Consider the following 8,765-nt stretch of genomic DNA (forward strand, 5'->3'; position numbering starts at 1 on the left):
AACGGAAATCTTTAGCAAAGTTTCCATCACCATTGAGACCAATGGTGATGCAAACAAACAGAAGCTAAGGTTTCCATTTGCCTTTCCGTTGAGGGGTTAACCAGACGGAACCCCTCAACGGAAGGGCAGCGGTGATGTGAACAGGGCCTTAGATACAGGGCCCTAAATACAGGGCCCATGTGCATGTGTGATACTGTTTGTTGCACCCTGTATCTAAGCTTAATGTAGGCTTAGATACAGGGTCCAGCAGACAGTATTCTTATGCAGTATAAGCTGGGGCCCTGTATCTGAGCCTAACACACGGTAGGCTTTAAAGGTTGTCCAGTCCCTAAACATTGATGGCCTATCTTCAGTATATGACATCAATAGCTGATAGGTTGGGGTCAGAAACCCGGGACCCCCGCCAATCAACTGTTTTGAAGGGGTTGCAGCCGCTTGTACGAGTGCTGCTTCCCCTTCATTTCCCTCACTTGCTCACGCTGCGAATCGTCGACACGTCCGTGTCGGTGATTCAGTGTGAGAAAGTGACTGGAATGAAGGGGAAGTAGCGCTGTACGAGCGGCTGCAGCCCCTTCAAAACAGCTGATTGGCGCGGGTCCCGGGTGTCTGACCCCAACCCATCAGCAAGACAATAAAATTAAACTTACCTCCTCTTCGGCCGCTGGTCCTCACTCCATCAAGTGTCGGGATGCTGTGCGCAGCGCATAGCATCGTGACGTTATGCGCTGCGCACAGCGCTGTGACGTCAGAACCTCCGATGCACTCCAGGAAGAGGAGGGGTAAGTACTGTCAGTTACTATAGTAACAGGGGCCCGTGTAGTTTATTACATAGGCCCCAGTTACTATAGTAACTTTTCATTATTGTGTGAATGTGGCTGCCGCTAGCACCGTGGCCCCCTCCGGTGCTAGCGACGTCACACCGGGCATGAGGGGGGCCGTGCGATCATGTGTGGTTCTGCAGGCCATGGGCCCCCTGGGAGCCTTGGGCCCCGGGCGGCCACCCGAACCACCCTAATGATAATCCGCCACTGCATGTATATTGTAATAAAGTAACTTAAATTGTTTTGGATGTGAGACTTTTTTTACACAAGATAAATTGACATTCTGAGAATCCGCACCACAGGTCAACTTCCGCTCGTTATCTGATGATTTTTTTTTACGCAGAGTGTGAATGAGATTTGTTCAAATCTCATCGCCTTTGCTGCTACTGTAATACGCTGCGGAATTTCCACATGACCATGGACAGAATTTTATCCACTGGAAGTAAACAATGAATGTTCCTACTGAATAACAGCAATCAAAGATCTTCAAAACCATGGGGAATTAATACAGAAAGTATATTGGAAAATTGTATAGTATACAAAAAAATAACATTAATTTGCTAAACTTGGACTACCCCTTTAACGTCCACCTTGGAATACCATTATACAGGTTCCATATAGTGTTTACCTACATAAAAAGTTGAGTAACTTTGTAATTACATTTTAATGCTTATTTTGTATAAAATCCAAATGACACCATGTAAAAGCCTTATTCACGTGAGAATGTCTATTTTGCATCCCTGTGGTTTCCGTGTGTCATCCGTTTTTCTCCTCTACAAGCACTTTGTGGTTTCACGTTTCTTTTTTTTCTCTGCATTTCTTTAACAACTGATGCATGAAAAACAGACAGCACACGGATGTAGTTCATGTGCTGTTCGGTTTTTTTCACACAGAAAAAACAGACAGCACACTAACGAGAAACACGCTCATGTGAATAAGGCTATATATATATATATATATATATATATATATATATATAAATTGTAAGGGAATTGGGTAGCGGGACAGTCGTCTCCTGGGGTAGACGGGCACTCGGTATCAAACACACCAGTAAATTTCAGTCTGCACAGCAAAGATGTGGTACTACTAGCCTCAGCCGGTTTTATTTGCAGGTTGTACATGAAATAAAAAAGAAACAAATAAAAGAAAACTCTATGCCTGTCCGGCACTAACTATACAGTAGGTATCCTAACTAACACAGTGCAGGCCTAATGCCTGGCGCCATAAACCATGCAGACCATACAACCTGTTATGAATGCAGTCGATTTGCTCTCACAAGCTCCTCTCCCAAGGCTGAGAGAGAGTGTGACTGAACTGCAGCCTTTTTAAAGGGCTATCACACCTGACCTTAATAGCTAGACAGCCCAAGACCAGGACTGTGTGGATGGAGTGGGGACCCACCCAGGGCCGCATGTACCATGAGGCGAGTTGAGCCTCTGGCTTCAGGCGGCACACTGCAGGGTCTCAGAGGGGGCGGTATTACAGAGCTGCTGGCCGAAGAGTGCAGCCTGCAGCGTGCAGTGTGTCTGCACTGCACTTTTGCCGGCATGAGGCTCAGGGGAAATTCTGCCATGGACTCACCACCTCTTCTCTTCCTGATTTTCTCTGGAGTCTCCCTGCATGGCGACAGAAGATCCATATAGACAGCAGCCTGCACAAAAGGTAAGTGTAATATGTATGTGTAGTGTGTACTGTATGTGTAATGTATGTACTGTATGTGTGTCTAGTGTGTGTGTATGTGTATATATATATATATATATAATATACACACACGAGTATGTACTGTACGTGCTGTGTGTGTGTGTGTGTGTATATATATATATATATTTGTGTATGTATCAGAGTATGTATGTACATACGATGAATCCAAAAAGTATGATCGACTAAAGCACATCAAGTTTATAGAGAAATATACAAAATATTTTATTGAAATAAAAACATAAGACAATTGAACAATTAAAACTGGAACAGGGAATGAGTCACTCAATAAAAAGAGACATCAAATCGGTCAGAAACCGGATATGGAAATTACATAAATATGAACAATGTATATGTTTTGACGCAGCAAAAGAGAATTGTGTGTTTTCTCATGCAAGGCTGTATCTAATGGAGCCAAAGTAGGTCATGTCATAGAGGTATCCAATGAAATCTAGCATATACATGCATACCAACACACCTATGTAAAGGTGTATGAAAACATATACAAATAGGCGTATAGGCGTGGTAGTTATATGGGTGAACATAGAGGGTTAGCAAGAATAGCAACCCATAAGGTGGATGATACAAGATAAACAATGGAATGTCAAAAAATGTGTAATATGCATGGGCTCACAAAACGGCAGAGAAAAGACTGGATGGACTCAGAACAACTCAATTGCAGCTATCTAGCAAGGAAAGAATGAGAGACATACCGGTAGACATAGTGGAGGCGTGGAGATGATGTCAGTACCCGACGCGCGTTTCGGCTATTGCCTTCGTCCGGGGTTAGGGTCAAACTGACAATGTCCGCCCATATATAGTATATAGCCCAGGTGTTAGCAAGATTGTAAAGTTTAGAGGAGAACGAGGAGGAGGCAGGACCGGATGCAGGGAATCGGCGTCTGATGCGGGGTACAGAGAGGGTGTGACGCGTCATCAGAGAGGGTGTGAGGCGGCGGGAGTACACCACGCCCCCCACACATCCTACTCCGAGAATAGACAGCGGTCGGAAGAGGTCAGGGCCACTCCCCCCCCGGGAGAACATCTGATCAGGATGTCTTAAACATCAGCGCACAACCCGACACCAGTATATGCCAAAGAGGAAGCCAGAAGCAGAATAATGATAAAAGTGGTTTCAGGACGATGTGTGTGACGGAGAAGAGAGCGATATTTATAATGTAGTGAAGTGGGATATCTCAGTATTTGAGTGCATGATATGTTAGACTGAGAATAAATAGTATGACGTGAAGAACTGCTAAATGGGAGGAACGGCGTGGTGAAGAGTGTGGTGATGTGTTGTATGGTGAAGTATGAGACAAAACAATGTTGATGCGAAAGAATTATGTTTTTATTTCAATAAAATATTTTGTATATTTCTCTATAAACTTTATGTGCTTTAGTCGATCATACTTTTTGGATTCATCTTGTGTCAATTGTTGATCGATGCACCAAGTTCATCTTGGTTACTACCCAGGATCCAACACAGTAGATTCTACATAGTGCAGCAACATTGCTTTATATCTTTTCTTTTGAACATTACTCTGTGTTGGTATCCTTTCTGTTGGTATCTCATCGGTATATATGTATGTACATACGTACAGTATGGGCTCATGCACATGACCGTTTTTTTCTCAGTTGTAATTTATCCGCATATTTGCGGATCCATTCATTTCTATGGCCCTATGCACACGACCAGGGTTTACACTGATCCGTACAGGGGCTGCAAATCCGGACCGCAAAAACTCAAGACAAGTAATATTACGGTCCGGATTTGCCAATAATGGTGAATTGTTGTGGATCCGTGAATCCTAATGATACACCAATGCACAACTAACCAGTGCAGTCGTGTGCATGAGGCCATAGTGTGTGTGTGTGTGTGTGTGTGGGTGTGTGTGTGTGTGCACAATATATATATAATACAAATGTCAGCCGCACAGCCTTGTAATAAATCGTAGATGGGTGCCGACCTGCCCAGGTCAGGGCTAACAGACCTGCTGTAGTAGAATCCAAAAATCAGGCAGCACTCCAAAATACAAGCAAGGTAGAAAAAGATGCTTTATTGGTCCATATACACACGACGTTTCAGCTCAACACAGGAGCCTTTTTCAAGTGACACTTGAAAAAGGCTCCTGTGTTGAGCTGAAACGTTGTGTGTATATGGACCAATAAAGCACCTTTTTCTACCTTGCTTGTATTTTGGAGTGCTGCCTGATTTTTGGATTATATATATATATATATATATATATATATATATATATATATATATACACACACACACACGAAAGCCAATAAGAAACGAAGTGGCACAACGCTCACCTGAGCACTTTTGCTGTTTCGCTTTAGCGATCGGGGAGTGCTAAGTGCTCAGACCCCCAATGATCAAAACCACGTCGGAAAAATTGATTTCAATGGGAGGCGGAGGCGTTTTTTTTCCCGCGAGCGGAAAAACCATCTCGCGGGAAAAAGCAGCGGCATGCCCTATCTTTGGCCGTTTACATCTCTTTCCTCCCATTGATATCAATGGGGGGCAGAGAAAGTGTATTTCGCTGCGTTTTTGCCCGTTGCGCTCAATGGGCACGAGCGAAATGCGCGGCAAACGGCGTGCAGGCAGATCAAAATCTGCCTCAAAATTCCAAACTGAATTTTGAGGCAGAATTTTCTGCCTGCAAAAAACTCTGTGTGAACATACCCTTAAGGAAAGTTTTTTTTGTATTTTTTTTGTGTTTTAAGTTATGAGCCTATTTTTTCTAACTATTTTAATGTTCCCTAATGTAACTGTATTTATTCATATATTTGTACTAATAAAGATGGGGGCAGCCATCTTTATTAGCATCTGTATATATGTTTCTGCATGACATATACACAGGTGCTATATGGCGCACTCAGGGCATAGGGTCGGCTCCCATCCCTACTTTCCTATCTCCTGCTGGAACTATTTTAGCTTTGAACTGTGCTCTGCGGCATGTACGGTTCACAGGGACCCACAGCGACCCTCGCTTCTAGGGGGAAGACGGGCGCTATTTTATATAAGAGTGACAGCCACTGCAGTCATCGCAGGGGTTGTCTGTCAATTGAAATTATTTGCCAGGCCCTGCCTGCTGTGAATGCAGGACCACCCGTCAAATTATTTGAATTGCCGCCTCCTCCTGCCCCACACCCTTACCTAACACTTCAATGTGACTGCTAGTAACCCCGGTCACGTAGCTAATACAGGGACTCCTCTGTCACTTTAGGAGTCCCTGCAAGTTTTTATTTCAATTAAAAAATAGTATGTCTTTTTTTTTATACTTTATTACCGTCTTTGTAATAGCTGCTGTCTGACAGCATCCATTACTAAGGCTGGGGCTTAGTGTTAATTAGTAAAAAGGCTAGCACCAACCTCCCATTATTACCCCGGTGCCCACCGCTATCAGGGGTACCAGGAAGAGCCGGGTACGATCCAGGACCCAACCATCTGAAGGGATGACGGTGCCCGGCCATCACTTCAGATGTTCAGGTATTGGATCGTAACCGGCTCTTCCCAGTACCCCTGATAGCGGTGGGTACCGGGGTAATAATGGGAGGTTGTTGCTAGCCTTTTTACTGGTTAACAGTAAGCCCCAGCCTTAGTAATGGATGCTGTCAATCAGATAGCGGCCATTACACTGGCGGTAATAATGTATTAAAAAAACACATGGACATAAGAAACATTTTTTAATTGAAATAAAAACTCCCTCACACAACCCAGTTTCACCATTTTATTTAAAAAAACAAAAACATAGATCATCAAAGTAGTCAAATAAATCTACGGCGTAGTCCAAACGGTCCATTGGAACCAACCGGGAAAAAAAAAAGTATGAAAAATAAAAAAATATACACTTTCCTTCTCCCCTGCAATGCACTAGAATCTAGAGGTAAAAAAAAATAATCATTCCCCTTCAGACTCTGCTACCTGTCAACTGAAAAGTCTCTCGCCAGAGGGAACATTTTTTCCACATGGCAGAGTACCAGGTCCCAGGCTCGGGTGAAGCTTTCTTTTACTCCACCATTGGGAAACATTTTTTCCTCTGGTGGAAGATTTTTCCATTGACATGTAGCAGTTCTATAGCGGTGGTGTTAGGGAGGACAAACTCAGCAATTTCACAATGCCCCCAAAATGGGCCGCTACTCTTGGGAAAGTGCTGTGTGCTTGCCTCCAGGCTAAAATGTGCCAGCCAGCCCTGGGCCGTTGACTCCCTGCCCCACCGTTTTCTCTTGTAGACCACAGCCTGGTTTAGGCCTGCGGTCTACAACAGTCCAAGAGCACGCTATTGACGTCAGCGGCCTGGCGCAATTACGTCACTGCATCATGCCATCCGCGCTGGGCCGCTGAACTCAGCAGAAAGTCAGAACGTCCGGCAGTGGTTACTTGGATAGATTTGTGGGGGGGGGGGGGGCACCTTTCTATAGTTCGCCTCAGGCAGCAAAGGGGCTAGGTTCACCCCTGGACCCACCCATCTCTCCCCACTCCAACAACCAGGCCCATTTCCAGGTTTTAGATAAAACCTTTTGCAGAGGGAGAACCACATTCTCTGCTGAATTTATTCCCTGGTTGTTTTCAGATAGCAGAAGACAGAAATCTTGGGGAAATATAGACCCCATCCACAACCTCTCCACATGGTCTGTCACAATATATATATATATATATATATATATATATATATATATATATATATATATATATATATATATATATATTAGTCCTTCTCAGTGAATTAGAATATCATCAAAAAGTTAATTTAATTTTCAGTAATTCATTTGAAAAAGTGAAACTCCTATATTATATAGATTCATTACACACCGAGTGATCTATTTCAAGCATTTTTTTCTTTTAATGTTGATGATTATGCTAACAGTTAATGAAAACCCCAAATTTAAAGTCTCAGAAAATTTGAATATTATATAAGGCCAATTTCAAAAACGAGTTTTAATGCCGACATGTTGGCCTACTGAAAAGTATGTCCAGTATATGCCCACAATACTGGGTCGGGGCTCCTTTTGCATGAATTACTGCATCAATGTGGCGTGGCATGGAGGCGATCAGCCTGTGGCACTGCTGAGGTGTTATGGAAGCCCAGGTTGCTTTGATAGTGGCCTTCAGCTCGTCTGCATTGTTGGGTCTGGTGTCACTCATCTTCCTCTTGACAATACCCCATAGATTCTCTACAGATTCTCTATGGGGTTTAGGTCAGGCGAGTTTTCTGGCCAATCAAGCGCAGTGATACTGTGGTTATTACACCAGGTATTGGTACTTTCGGCAGTGTGGGTAGGTGCCAAGTCCTGCTGAAAAATGAAATCAGCATCTCCATAAAACTTGTCAGCAGAGGGAAGCATGACATGCTCGAAAATTTCCTGGTAGACGGCTTCGCTGACTCTGGACTTGATATAACACAGTGGACCAACACTGTTGCTCAGTGGTCCAAAGTCCTGTTTTCAGATGAAAGTACATTTTGCATTTCATTTGGAAATCAAGGTCCCAGAGTCTGGAGGAAGAGTGGGGAGGCATCAATCCAAGTTGCTTGCGGTCCAGTGTGAAGTTTCCCCAGTCAGAAATGGTGTGGGAAGCCATGTCATCTGCTGGTGTTGGTCCACTGTGTTACTTCAAGTCCAGAGTCAACGCAGCCGTCTACCAAGAAATTTTAGAGCAACGGCCTAAAAATTGGAAGCAGAACGCCTCCAAACATCTGCCCATTGATTTCAATGAGAAAAACGGCGTTCTGTTCCAACGGGTCATTTTTTTACGCTGCCTTTTTGAAAAATGGCCGTGTAAAAAAAACGGCTTGGAAAAAAGAAGTGCATGTGACTTCTTGAGCCGTTTTTCATTGACTATATAGAAAAACAGCTCCAAAAAACGCCGTAAAAATTGTGAGTTGCTAAAAAAACTTCCCTTGAAAACAGCTCCGTATTTTCAGACGTTTTTTAGTAAGCGTGTGAACATACCCTAAAAGACACATGAAAGCCTGCCTGGGGTTTGCAAAAAAAGCACCTAAATGATTCTCAATTCTAAGCGTCATGTCTGCTGGAAACCAGGCACTACTCATTACGTGGCCAATGCCAACCCTACAGTGAAGCATGGTGGCGGCAGCATCATGCTGTGGGGGTCTTTTTCAGCGGCTGGGACAGGGAGACTGGTCAGGGTTGAAGGAAAGATGAATGGAGAAAAGTACAGAGATATTCTTAATGAAAACCTGATCCAGAGTGCTCTGGACCTCCGACTGGGCCAAATGT

The sequence above is a fragment of the Rhinoderma darwinii genome, chromosome 1, assembly GCF_050947455.1.
Source record: "Rhinoderma darwinii isolate aRhiDar2 chromosome 1, aRhiDar2.hap1, whole genome shotgun sequence".
Lineage (NCBI taxonomy): Eukaryota > Metazoa > Chordata > Amphibia > Anura > Rhinodermatidae > Rhinoderma > Rhinoderma darwinii.